At 40.0% G+C, this 14,028-nt stretch overlaps 1 non-coding gene across 1 annotated transcript; it reads left to right on the plus strand.

The window, feature by feature from the left end:
- Positions 1-1,128: 1,128 nt before the first annotated feature.
- LOC112765718 (small nucleolar RNA R71) lies at positions 1,129-1,236 on the plus strand. Its single transcript, XR_003183886.1, has one exon. It is a non-coding gene; the product is annotated as a small nucleolar RNA R71 (small nucleolar RNA).
- The last annotated feature ends 12,792 nt before the right edge of the window (positions 1,237-14,028 follow it).

Genomic DNA, 14,028 nt, shown 5'->3' on the forward strand with positions numbered 1-14,028 from the left:
GACTCGCTATTCAAATTTATAATGTGTTTCATTGCTTGCTTCAGTGTGTAATTTCATGATTTAACTTTTTTCTATATTCAATAGGTGAACGGTGAGCATTTAGGACCAGAATGATTGAATGTTGGTTGTTGATTAATAAATTACTGTTTAAATTTGCATTGTAATAAATAATTGAGTTCATATTTAAACAGCCTAATTACAGAATATTAGGCTTTAATGAAGCTTTTTCGCCAATGAGGTTTTCTTTTCAGTGTGAGCCTCAAATTCCCATGGTTCCTTATTAAGGAACTCATTGGAGCCCAGTGGACGTCCATTGAGGTCTTCCTCAGTGGCGCTCACTGCCTCTTTCTCCTCTCCATGTTCGGCCATGTTGATGGCCTTGCACTCTCCTTTTGGATTCTCTTCTGTATTGCTTGGCAGAGTACTAGGAGGGAGTTCAGTAACTTTCTTACTCAGCTGACCCACTTGTGCCTCCAAGTTTTTAATGGAGGATCTTGTTTCAATCATGAAACTTTGAGTGGTTTTGATTAGATCAGAGACCATGGTTGCTAAGTCAGAGTGGCTCTGCTTAGAATTCTCTGTTTGTTGCTGAGAAGATGACGGAAAAGGCTTGCTATTGCTAAACCTGTTTCTTCCACCATTATTGTTGTTGAAACCTTGTTGAGGTCTCTGTTGATCCTTCCATGAGAGATTTGGATGATTTCTCCACGAAGGATTATAGGTGTTTCCATAGGGTTCTCCCATGTAATTCACCTCTTCCATTGATAGGTTCTCAGGATCATAAGCTTCTTCTTCAGATGAAGCATCCTTAGTACTGCCTGGTGCAGCTTGCATTCCAAACAGACCTTGAGAAATCATATTGACTTGCTGAGTCAATATTTTGTTCTGAGCCAATATGGCATTCAGAGTATCAATCTCAAGAACTCCTTTCTTTTGATTCGTCCCATTGTTCATAGGATTCCTTTCAGAAGTGTACATGAATTGGTTATTTGCAACCATTTCAATGAGTTCTTGAGCTTCTGCAGGCGTCTTCTTCAGATGAAGAGATCCTCCAGCAGAGCTGTCCAATGACATCTTGGACAGTTCAGATAGACCATCATAGAAGATACCTATGATGCTCCATTCAGAAAGCATGTCAGAAGGACACTTTCTGATCAATTGTTTGTATCTTTCCCATGCTTCATAGAGGGATTCACCTTCCTTCTGTCTAAAGGTTTGGACTTCCACTCTAAGCTTACTCAATTTTTGAGGTGGAAAGAACTTTGCCAAGATGGCATTGACTAGCTTTTCCCAAGGGTTCAGGCGTTCTTTAGGTTGTGAGTCCAACCCTATCTTAGCTCTGTCTCTTACAGCAAAAGGGAATAGCATAAGTTTGTAGACCTCAGGGTCAACCCCATTGGTCTTGACAGTGTCACAGATTTGCAAGAATTCAGCTAAAAACTGATGAGGATCTTCTAATGGAAGTCCATGGAACTTGCAATTCTGTTGCATTAAAGAAACTAATTGAGGCTTAAGCTCAAAGTTGTTTGCTCCAATGGCAGGGATAGAGATGCTTCTCCCATAGAAGTCGGGAGTAGGTGCAGTAAAGTCACCCAGCACCTTCCTTGCATTGTTGGCATTGTTGTTGTTTTCGGCTGCCATGTCTTCTTCTTTGAAGAATTCTGTTAGGTCCTCTACAGAGAGTTGTGCTTTAGCTTCTCTTAGCTTTCGCTTCAAGGTCCTTTCAGGTTCAGGGTCAGCCTCAACAAGAATGCTTTTGTCTTTGCTCCTGCTCATATGAAAGAGAAGAGAACAAGAAAATATAGAATCCTCTATGTCATAGTATAGAGATTCCTTGCGGTGTCAGAGGAAAAGAAAAATAGAAGGAAGAGGTAGAAGAGTTTGAACTTAGAAAGATAGAGTTCGAATTGTGCATTGAGGAGGAGTGTTAGTCCATAAATAGAAGGATGTGAGAAGAGGGGAAAAATTTTTCGAAAATTAAAGTGAATTAATTAAAAGAAATTTTGAAAAAAATGGTAATTGATTTTCGAAAACTAAGATTGATAAAGAAATGAAGTGATTTTGAAAAAGATTTTGAAATTGGAAATCAAAGAGATATGATTGAAAACTATTTTGAAAAAGAAGTGATTAAAAAGATATGATTGAAAAGTTATGGTTTTAAAGAGATATGATTGAAAAACAATTTAAAAAGATTTGATTTTTAAAATTAATGACTTGGCTAACAAGAAAAGATATGATTCAAATATTAAACCTTTCTCAACAGAAAAGGCAACACACTTGAAATGTTGAATCAAATCATTAATTGTTAGCAAGTATTTTTGAAAATGGAAAGAAATTAATTTTTAAAATATATGATTGAAAAGATATGATTTGAAAAAGATTTGATTTTGAAAAATTATGGAAACTTGAAAAAAATTTGAATTAAAAACAAAATCTTCCCTCTTGTGCCATCCTGGCGTTAAACGCCCAGAATGGTATCCATTCTATCGTTTAAGGCCCAAAATGCTACCCTTTTGGGTGTTAAACGCCCAGCCAGGCACCCTGGCTGGCGTTTAAACGCCAATCTTTCTTCCTCACTGGGCATTTTGATCGCCCAGCTTTTTCTGTGTAATTCCTCTGCTGTATGTTTTGAATTTTCAATTCTCTGTATTATTGACTTGAAAAGACACAAATTAAAATTTTTTTGGATTTTTAATAATGAGGAATAATCAAAATGAAACTAAGATCAACTAAACAATGCATGCAAGACACCAAACTTAAAATGAGACACTAGACTCAATAAGAAACATAAAATATTTTTGGTTTTTTATGATTTTGTAAATTTTTTTTGGATTTCTCGAAAATTATATGGAGAAGAAAATAAAGAGATTCAAAATTTTTAATAAGAATTTCAAGAATCATGCAATGTTAGTCTAAAGCTTCAGTCTAAAGAAATTAGACATGGCTAGCCAAGTTTCAGCAGGACATTGCATTCAAGAGCTAAATTGATGAGAATCAATCAGCTTTGGTGATGATGAAAACATCACCTTGAAACTCTAGAATTCATTCTTAAAAATTCTGAAGAAAAGTACCTAATCTAAGAAACAAGATGAACCGTCAGTTGTCCAAACTCAAACAATCCCCGGCAACGGCGCCAAAAACTTGGTGCACGAAATTGTGATCATCAATGGCGCCATCAACATGGTACGCACAATTGCAATCTCAACTCTTTATCACAACTTCACACAACTAACCAGCAGGTGCACTGGGTCGTCCAAATAATAAACCTTACGCGAGTAAGGGTCGATCCCACGGAGATTATTGGTATGAAGCAAGCTATGGTCATCTTGTAAATCTCAGTCAGGCAGATTCAAATGGTTATAGATGATTCATGAATAAAGCATAAAATAAAGATAGAGATACTTATGTAATTCATTGGTGAGAATTTCAGATAAGTGTATGGAGATGCTTTGTCCCTTCCGTCTCTCTGCTTTCCTACTGTCTTCATCCAATCCTTCTTACTCCTTTCCATGGCAAGCTGTATGTTGGGCATCACCGTTGTCAATGGCTACAGTTCCGTCCTCTCAGTGAAAATGTTCAACGCGCTCTGTCACAGCACGGCTAATCATCTATCGGTTCTCAATCAGGTTGGAATAGAATCCAGTGATTCTTTTGCGTCTGTCACTAACACCCAGCCTTCAGAAGTTTGAAGCTCGTCACAGTCATTCAATCCTTGAATCCTACTCAGAATACCACAGACAAGGTTTAGACCTTCCGGATTCTCTTGAATGCCGCCATCAATTCTAGCTTATACCACGAAGATTCTGATTAAGGAATCCAAGAGATAAACATTCAAGCCTTGTTTGCTTGTAGAACGGAAGTGGTTGTCAGGCACGCGTTCATAAGTGAGAATGATGATGAGCGTCACATAATCATCACATTCATCATGTTCTTGGGTACGAATGAATATCTTAGAACAAGAATAAGCTGAATTGAATAGAAGAACAATAGTAATTGCATTAATACTCGAGGTACAGTAGAGCTCCACACCTTAATCTATGGTGTGTAGAAACTCCACCGTTGAAAATACATAAGAACAAGGTCTAGGCATGGCCGAGAGGCCAGCCCCCATAATCTAAGAACTAAACGTCTGGTGCGCGAAATTGTGAACAATACTTTTTCACAACTCTCATAATCCCCGGTCATGAACCCCAAAAACTTGGTAGCTCAATACCATGGCATTACACAACTTCGCACAACTAACCAGCAAGTGCACTGGGTCGTCCAAGTAATAAACCTTACGCGAGTAAGGGTCGATCCCACGGAGATTGTTAGTATTTTGAAGCAAGCTATGGTCATCTTGTAAATCTTAGTCAGGCAAACTCAAATGATAATGGTGATGAACGAAAATAACACAAAGGTAAAGATAGAGATACTTATGTAATTCATTGGTAGGAACTTCAGATAAGCGCATGAAGATGCCTTCCCTTCCGTCTCTCTGCTTTCCTACTGTCTTCATCCAATCCTTCTTACTCCTTTCCATGGCAAGCTTAAGCAAGGGTTTCACCGTTGTCAGTGGCTACCTCCCATCCTCTCAGTGAAAGCGATTGCATATGCTCTGTCACAACATAGCGGAATTCATCTGTCGGTTCTCAATCAGGCCGGAATAGAATCCAGTGATTCTTTTGCGTCTGTCACTAACGCCCCGCCCTCAGGAGTTTGAAGCACGTCACAGTCATTCAGTCATTGAATCCTACTCAGAATACCACAGACAAGGTTAGACCTTCTGGATTCTCTTGAATGCCGCCATCAGTTCTCGCCTATACCACGAAGATTCCGGTTAAAGAATCCAAGAGATATTCACTAGAGCCTTGGTTGCTTGTAGAACAGAAGTGGTTGTCAATCACCTTGTTCATGGGTGAGAATGATGATGAGTGTCACGGATCATCACATTCATCAAGTTGAAGAACAAGTGATATCTTGGATAAAGAACAAGCGGAATTGAATGGAAGAACAATAGTAATTGCATTAATACTCGAGGTACAGCAGAGCTCCACACCTTAATCTATGGTGTGTAGAAACTCCACCGTTGAAAATACATAAGCATAAGGTCTAGGCATGGCCGAATGGCCAGCCTCCCAATAATCTAAGAACTAAATGTCCAAAGATGATCAAAGGATCTAAAACAATCCCCCGATATCAAAATACAATAGTAAAAGGTCCTACTTATAGAAAACTAGTAGCCTAAGGTGTACAGAAATGAGTAAATGACATAAAAATCCACTTCCGGGCCCACTTGGTGTGTGCTTGGACTGAGCAATGAAGCATTTTTCGTGCAGAGACTTCTCTTGGAGTTAAACGCCAGCTTTTATGCCAGTTTGGGCGTTTAACTCCCATTTGGGTGCTAGTTCCGGCGTTTAACGCTGGGATTTCTGAGGGTGCCTTTGAACGCCGGTTTGGGCCATCAAATCTTGGGCAAAGTATGGACTATCATATATTGCTGGAAAGCCCAGGATGTCTACTTTCCAACGCCGTTGAGAGCGCGCCAATTGGGCTTCTGTATCTCCAGAAAATCCACTTCGAGTGCAGGGAGGTCAGAATCCAACAGCATCTGCAGTCCTTTTTTAGTCTCTGAATCAGATTTTTGCTCAGGTCCCTCAATTTCAGCCAGAAAATACCTGAAATCACAGAAAAACACACAAACTCATAGTAAAGTCCAGAAAAGTGAATTTTAACTAAAAACTAATAAAAATATACTAAAAACTAACTATATCATACCAAAAACATACTAAAAACAATGCCAAAAAGCATACAAATTATCCGCTCATCACAACACCAAACTTAAATTGTTGCTTGTCCTCAAGCAACTGAAAATCAAATAAGATAAAAAGAAGAGAATATGCAATGAATTCCAAAAACATCTATGAAGATCAGTATTAATTAGATGAGCGGGGCTTTTAGCTTTTTGCCTCTGAACAGTTTTGGCATCTCACTCTATCCTTTGAAATTCAGAATGGTTGGCTTCTTTAGGAACTTAGAATCCAGATAGTGTTAATGATTCTCCTAGTAAAGTATGATGATTCTTGAACAAAGCTACTTATTGAGTCTTGGCTGTGGCCCAAAGCACTCTGTCTTCCAGTATTACCACCGGATACATACATGCCACAGACACATAATTGGGTGAACATTTTCAGATTGTGACTCAGCTTTGCTAAAGTCCCCAATTAGAGGTGTCCAGGGTTCTTAAGCACACTCTTATTTGCCTTGGATCACAACTCTTATTTCTCTATAATTTTTTTTTCGTTTTCTTTTCTTTCTCTTTTTTTTTCGAATTTTTTTTTAATAGAAATGCTTTTTTCTTGCTTCAAGAATCATTTTAATGATTTTTCAGATCCTCAGTAACATGTCTCCTTTTTCATCATTCTTTCAAGAGCCAACATTCATGAACCACAAATTCAAAAGACATATGCACTGTTTAAGCATACATTCAGAGAACAAAAATATTGCCACCACATCAAACTAATTAAACTGTTATAAAATTCAAAATTCATGCAATTCTTTCCTTTTTTCAATTAAGCACATTTTTATTTAAGAAAGGTGATGGATTCATAGGACATTCATAACTTTAAGGCATAGACACTAAGACACTAATGATCACAAGATACAAACATGGATAAACACAAGCATAAAATTCGAAAAACAGAAGAATAAAGAACAAGGAAATCAAGGAACGGGTCCACCTTAGTGATGGCGGCTCTTTCTTGTTCTTGAAGATCCTATGGAGTGCTTGAGCTCCTCAATATCTCTTCCTTGTCTTTGTTGCTCCTCCCTCATGATTCGTTGATCTTCTCTAATCTCATGAAGGATGATGGAGTGTTCTTGATGCTCCACCCTTAGTTGTCCCATGTTGGAACTCAACTCTCCTAGGGAGGTGTTTAATTGCTCCCAATAGTTTTGTGGAGGAAAGTGCATCCCTTGAGGAATCTCAGGGATCTCATGATGAGTGGGATCTCTTGTGTGCTCCATCCTCTTCTTAGTGATGGGCTTGTCCTCCTCAATGGGGGTGTCTCCACCTATGTCAACTCCAACTGAATAACAGAGGTGACAAATGAGGTGAGGAAAGGCTAACCTTGCCAAGGTAGAGGACTTGTCCGCCACCTTATAGAGTTCTTGGGCTATAACCTCATGAACCTCTATTTCTTCTCCAATCATGATGCTATGGATCATGATAGCCCGGTCTATGGTAACTTCGGACCGGTTGCTAGTGGGAATGATTGAGCGTTGTATAAACTCTAACCATCCTCTAGCCACGGGCTTGAGGTCATGCTTTCTCAATTGAACCGGCTTTCCTCTTGAATCTCTCTTCCATTGGGCGCCCTCTTCACATATGACTGTGAGGACTTGGTCCAACCTTTGATCAAAGTTTACCCTTCTAGTGTAAGGATGTTCATCTCCTTGCATCATAGGCAAGTTGAACGCCACCCTCACACTCTCCGGACTAAAATCCAAGTATTTCCCCCGAACCATAGTAAGGTAATTTTTTGGATTCGGGTTCACACTTTGGTCATGGTTCTTGGTGATCCATGCATTGGCATAGAACTCTTGAACCATCAAGATTCCGACTTGTTGAATGGGGTTGGTAAGAACTTCCCAACCTCTTCTTCGGATCTCATGTCGGATCTCCGGATATTCACCCTTTTTGAGTGAAAAAGGGACCTCGGGGATCACCTTCTTCAAGGCCACAACTTCATAGAAATGGTCTTGATGCACCCTTGAGATGAATCTCTCCATCTCCCATGACTCGGAGGTGGAAGCCTTTGCCTTCCCTTTCCTCTTTCTAGAGGTTTCTCCGACCTTGGATGCCATAAATGGTTATGGAAAAACAAAAAGTAATGCATTTACCACACCAAACTTAAAATGTTTGCTCGTCCTCGAGCAAAAGAAGAAAGAAGAGAGTAGAAGAAGAAGAAATGAGGAGAAAGGGAATGGCTATGTGTTCGGCCAAAAGGGAGAAGAAGTAGTGTTTAAGGTGTGTGAAAATGAAGGAGTGAAGGAGGGTTTATATAAGAGAGGGGGAGAGAGATGTTCGGCCATTAGAGGGTGGGTTTGGGTGGGAAAGTGGTTTGAATTTGAATGGTGGGGTAGGTGGGGTTTTATGAAGGATGGATGTGAGTGGTGAAGAGAAAGATGGGATTTGATAGGTGAGGGGTTTTTGGGGAAGAGGTGTTGAGGTGAATGGTGAAGAAGAGAGAGAGTGGTAGGGTAGGTGGGGATCCTGTGGGGTCCACAGATCCTTAGGTGTCAAGGAAAAGTCATCCCTGCACCAAATGGCACTCAAAAACACGTTTTGAGCCATTTCTGGTGCTAAACGCCGGGCTGGTGCCCATTTCTGGCGTTTAACGCCAGCATCTTGCCCCTTTCTGGCGTTTAACGCCAGCCTGGTGCCCCTTTCTGGCGTTAAACGCCCAGAATGGTGCCAGACTGGGCGTTAAACGCCCACCAGCTAACCTCACTGGCGTTTAAACGCCAGTGGGTGCGTCCTCCAGGGTGTGCTGTTTTTCTTCCTGTTTTTCATTCTGTTTTTGCTTTTTTCATTGTTTTTGTGACTTCTTATGATCATCAACCTACAAAAAAGAGAAAATAACAAAAGAAAATAGTTAATTATAAAACATTGGGTTGCCTCCCAACAAGCGCTTCTTTACTGTCATTAGCTTGACAGAGGACTCTCATGGAGCCTCACAGATACTTAGAACCGTGTTGGAACCTCCCAACACCAAACTTAGAGTTTGAATGTGGGGGTTCAACACCAAACTTAGAGTTTGGCTGTGGCCTCCCAACACCAAACTTAGAGTTTGACTGTGGGGGCTCTGTTTGGCTCTGTTTTGAGAGAAGCTCTTCATGCTTCCTCTCCATGATGACAGAGGGATATCCTTGGGCTTTAAACACCAAGGATTCTTCATTCACTTGAATGATCAACTCTCCTCTATCAACATCAATCACAGCCCTTGCAGTGGCTAGGAAGGGTCTGCCAAGGATGATGGACTCGTCCATGCTCTTCCCAGTCTCTAGGACTATGAAATCAGTAGGGATGTAATGGTCTTTAACTTTGACCAGAACATCCTCCACAAGTCCATAGGCTTATTTTCTTGAGTTGTCTGCCATCTCTAGTGAGATTTTTGCAGCTTGCACCTCAAAGATCCCTAATTTCTCCATTACAGAGAGGGGCATGAGGTTTACACTTGACCCTAAGTCACACAAGGCCTTCTTGAAGGTCATGGTGCCTATGGTACAAGGTATAGAAAACTTTCCAGGATCCTGCCTCTTTTGAGGTAGTTTCTGCCTAGACAAGTCATCTAGTTCTTTGGTGAGCAAAGGGGGTTCATCCTCCCAAGTCTCATTTCCAAATAACTTGTCATTTAGCTTCATGATTGCTCCAAGGTATTTAGCAACTTGCTCTTCAGTGACATACTCATCCTCTTCAGAGGAAGAATACTCATCAGAGCTCATGAATGGCAGAAGTAAGTCCAATGGAATCTCTATGGTCTCATTTTGAGCCTCAGATTCCCATGGTTCCTCATTGGGGAACTCATTGGAGGCCAGTGGACGCCCAGTGAGGTCTTCCTCAGTGGCGTTCACTGCCTCTTCTTCCTCCCAAAATTCGGCCATGTTGATGGCCTTGCACCCTCCTTTTGGATTTTCTTCTGTATTGCTTGGAAGAGTACTAGGAGGGAGTTCAGTAATTTTCTTGCTCAGCTGACCCACTTGTCCTTCCAAATTTCTGATGGAGGACCTTGTTTCAGTCATGAAACTTTGAGTGGTTTTGATTAGATCAGAGACCATTGTTGCTAAGTCAGAGGTATTCTGCTTAGAGCTCTCTGTCTGTTGCTGAGAAGATGATGGAAAAGGCTTGCTATTGTTAAACCTGCTTCTTCCACCATTATTGTTATTGAAACCTTGTTGAGGTCTCTGTTGATCCTTCCATGAGAGATTTGGATGATTCCTCCATGAAGGATTGTAGGTGTTTCCATAGGGTTCTCCCATGTAATTCACCTCTTCCATTGAAGGATTCTCAGGATCATAAGCTTCTTCCTCAGATGAAGCTTCCTTAGTACTGCTTGGTGCATTTTTCATTCCAGACAGACTTTGAGAAATCATATTGACTTGTTGAGTCAATATTTTGTTCTGAGCCAAAATGGCATTCAGAGTGTCAATTTCAAGAACTCCTTTCTTCTGACTAGTCCCATTGTTCACAGGATTTCTTTCAGAAGTGTACATGAATTGGTTATTTGCAACCATTTCAATCAGTTCCTGAGCTTCAGTAGGCGTCTTCTTCAGATGAAGAGATCCTCCAGAAGAGCTATCCAAAGACATCTTGGATAGTTCAGAGAGACCATCATAGAAAATACCTATGATGCTCCATTCAGAAAGCATGTCAGAGGGACACTTTCTGATTAATTGTTTGTATCTTTCCCAAGCTTCATAGAGGGATTCTCCTTCCTTCTGTCTGAAGGTTTGGACTTCCACTCTAAGCTTACTCAATTTTTGAGGTGGAAAGAACTTTGCCAAGAAGGCATTGACTAGCTTTTCCCAAGAGTCCAGGCTTTCTTTAGGTTGAGAATCCAACCATGTTCTAGCTCTGTCTCTTACAGCAAAAGGGAATAGCATAAGTCTGTAGACCTCAGGGTCAACCCCATTAGTCTTGACTGTGTCACAGATTTGCAAGAACTCAGCTAAAAACTGATGAGGATCTTCCAGTGGAAGTCCATGGAACTTGCAATTCTGTTGCATTAGAGAAACTAATTGAGGCTTAAGCTCAAAGTTGTTTGCTCCAATGGCAGGGATAGAGATGCTTCTCCCATAGAAGTCGGGAGTAGGTGCAGTGAAGTCACCCAGCACCTTCCTTGCATTGTTGGCATTGTTGTTGTTTTCGGCTGCCATTTGTTCTTCTTCTTTGAAGAATTCGGTTAGGTGCTCTAAAGAGAGTTGTGCTTTGGCTTCTCTGAGCTTTCTCTTCAAGGTCCTTTCAGGTTCAGGATCAGCCTCAACAAGAATGCCTTTGTCTTTGCTCCTGCTCATAAGAAAGAGGAGAGAACAAGAAAATGTGGAATCCTCTATGTCACAGTATAGAGATTCCTTTAGGTGTCAGAGGAAAAGAAAAGTAGAAGACAGAAGTAGAAAATTTGAACTTGTCAAAGAAGATGGAGTTCGAATTTTGCATTAAGGGATAGTGTTAGTCCATAAATAGAAGGATGTGAGAAGGAGGGAAGTAATTTTTCGAAAATTAAGTGAAAAATTTTGAAAACATTTTTGAAAAACCTTATTTAATTTTCGAAAATGAAAATGGAAAAGAAATCAAGTGATTTTTGAAAAAGATTTTGAAATTAGAAATCAAAAAGATTTGATTGAAACTATTTTGGAAAAGATGTGGTTAAGAAGATATGATTGTTTTAAAAAGATGTGATTGAGAAGATATGATTTGAAAAACATTTTAAAAAGATTTGATTTGAAAATTAAAAACTTGACTAACAAGAAAAGATATGATTCAAACATTAAACCTTTCTCAACAGAAAAGGTAACATACTTGAAATGTTGAATCAAATCATTAATTGATAGTAAGTATCTTAAAAAATGGAAAGAAATTGGTTTTGAAGAAGATTTGATTGGAAAATTGATTTGAAAAAGATTTGATTTTGAAAAGATTTTGAAAACTTAGAAAAAATTTGATTTGAAAACAAAATCTTCCCCTCTAGCCATCCTGGCGTTAAACGCCCAGAATGGTGCACATTCTGGCGTTCAACGCCCAAAATGCTACCCTTTTGGGTGTTAAACGCCCAACCAGGTACCCTGGCTGGCGTTTAAACGCCAGTCTGTCCTTCTTCACTGGGCGTTTTGAACGCCCAGCTTTTTCTGTGCAATTCCTCTGCTGTATGTTCTGAATCTTCAATTCTCTGTATTATTGACTTGAGAAGACACAAATTAAAAATATTTTTGGATTTTTTGATAATAAGGGAAAATCAAAATGCAACAAGAATCAAATAACAATGCATGCAAGACACCAAACTTAGCAGTTTGTATACTACTGACACTAACAAAATGAAAATGCAAATGAGACACTCAAGTCAATAGAATTCAAAGATCAGAGCACGAAAATCATCAAGAATTACTTGAAGATTCTTAAGACACATGCATGAATGCAATAAGAACAGAAACATGCAATTGACACCAAACTTAACATGAGACACTAGACTCAAACAAGAATTATTTTTGGATTTTATGATTTTTTTGAATTTTTTGTGTTTTTTTTCGAAAATTAAGTGGAAAAAGGTATCAAAATTCTTAATGAGAATTCCAGGAATCAGTGCAATGCTAGTCTAAGACTCCGGTCCAGGAATTAGACATGGCTTCACAGCCAGCCAAGCCTTCAAAGAAAGCTTCGGTCCAAAACACTAGACATGGCCAAAGGCCAGCCAAGCCTTAGCAGATCACTGCTCCAAGAGCAAGATTGATAGAAATCAACAAGCTCCTGTGGTGATAAGTTGAAACCTCGGTCCAATGAGATTAGACATGGCTTCTCAGCCAGCCAGATTTCAACAAATCATCATGAAACTCTAGAATTCATCTTCAAGAATTTCGAAAAAAAATAAATACCTAATCTAAGCAACAAGATGAACCGTCAGTTGTCCAAACTTGAACAATCCCTGGCAATAACGCCAAAAACTTGGTGTTGTTGCCGGATCTTGGCACTGATGTTACCAAAAGCTTGCTCAAAACTTGAACAATCCCCGGCAACGGCGCCAAAAACTTGGTGCGCGAAATTGTGAACAATACTTTTTCACAACTCTCATAATCCCCGGTCATGAACCCCAAAAACTTGGTAGCTCAATACTATGGCATTACACAACTTCGCACAACTAACCAGCAAGTGCACTGGGTCGTCCAAGTAATAAACCTTACGCGAGTAAGGGTCGATCCCACGGAGATTGTTAGTATTGAAGCAAGCTATGGTCATCTTGTAAATCTTAGTCAGGCAAACTCAAATGATAATGGTGATGAACGAAAATAACACAAAGGTAAAGATAGAGATACTTATGTAATTCATTGGTAGGAACTTCAGATAAGCGCATGAAGATGCCTTCCCTTCCGTCTCTCTGCTTTCCTACTGTCTTCATCCAATCTTTCTTACTCCTTTCCATGGCAAGCTTAAGCAAGGGTTTCACCGTTGTCAGTGGCTACCTCCCATCCTCTCAGTGAAAGCGATTGCATATGCTCTGTCACAGCATAGTGGAATTCATCTGTCGGTTCTCAATCAGGCCGGAATAGAATCCAGTGATTCTTTTGCGTCTGTCACTAACGCCCCGCCCTCAGGAGTTTGAAGCACGTCACAGTCATTCAGTCATTGAATCCTACTCAGAATACCACAGACAAGGTTAGACCTTCCGGATTCTCTTGAATGCCGCCATCAGTTCTCGCCTATACCACGAAGATTCCGGTTAAAGAATCCAAGAGATATTCACTAGAGCCTTGGTTGCTTGTAGAACAGAAGTGGTTGTCAGTCACCTTGTTCATGGGTGAGAATGATGATGAGTGTCACGGATCATCACATTCATCAAGTTAAAGAACAAGTGATATCTTAGATAAAGAACAAGCGGAATTGAATGGAAGAACAATAGTAATTGCATTAATACTCGAGGTACAGCAGAGCTCCACACCTTAATCTATGGTGTGTAGAAACTCCACCGTTGAAAATACATAAGCATAAGGTCTAGGCATGGCCGAATGGCCAGCCTCCCAATAATCTAAGAACTAAATGTCCAAAGATGATCAAAGGATCTAAAACAATCCCCCGATATCAAAATACAATAGTAAAAGGTCCTACTTATAGAAAACTAGTAGCCTAAGGTGTACAGAAATGAGTAAATGACATAAAAATCCACTTCCGGGCCCACTTGGTGTGTGCTTGGGCTGAGCAATGAAGCATTTTTCGTGCAGAGACTTCTCTTGGAGTTAAACGCCAGCTTTTATGCCAGTTTGGGCGTTTAACTCCCATTT

The sequence above is a fragment of the Arachis hypogaea genome, chromosome 2 (assembly GCF_003086295.3).
Source record: "Arachis hypogaea cultivar Tifrunner chromosome 2, arahy.Tifrunner.gnm2.J5K5, whole genome shotgun sequence".
Taxonomy (NCBI): domain Eukaryota; kingdom Viridiplantae; phylum Streptophyta; class Magnoliopsida; order Fabales; family Fabaceae; genus Arachis; species Arachis hypogaea.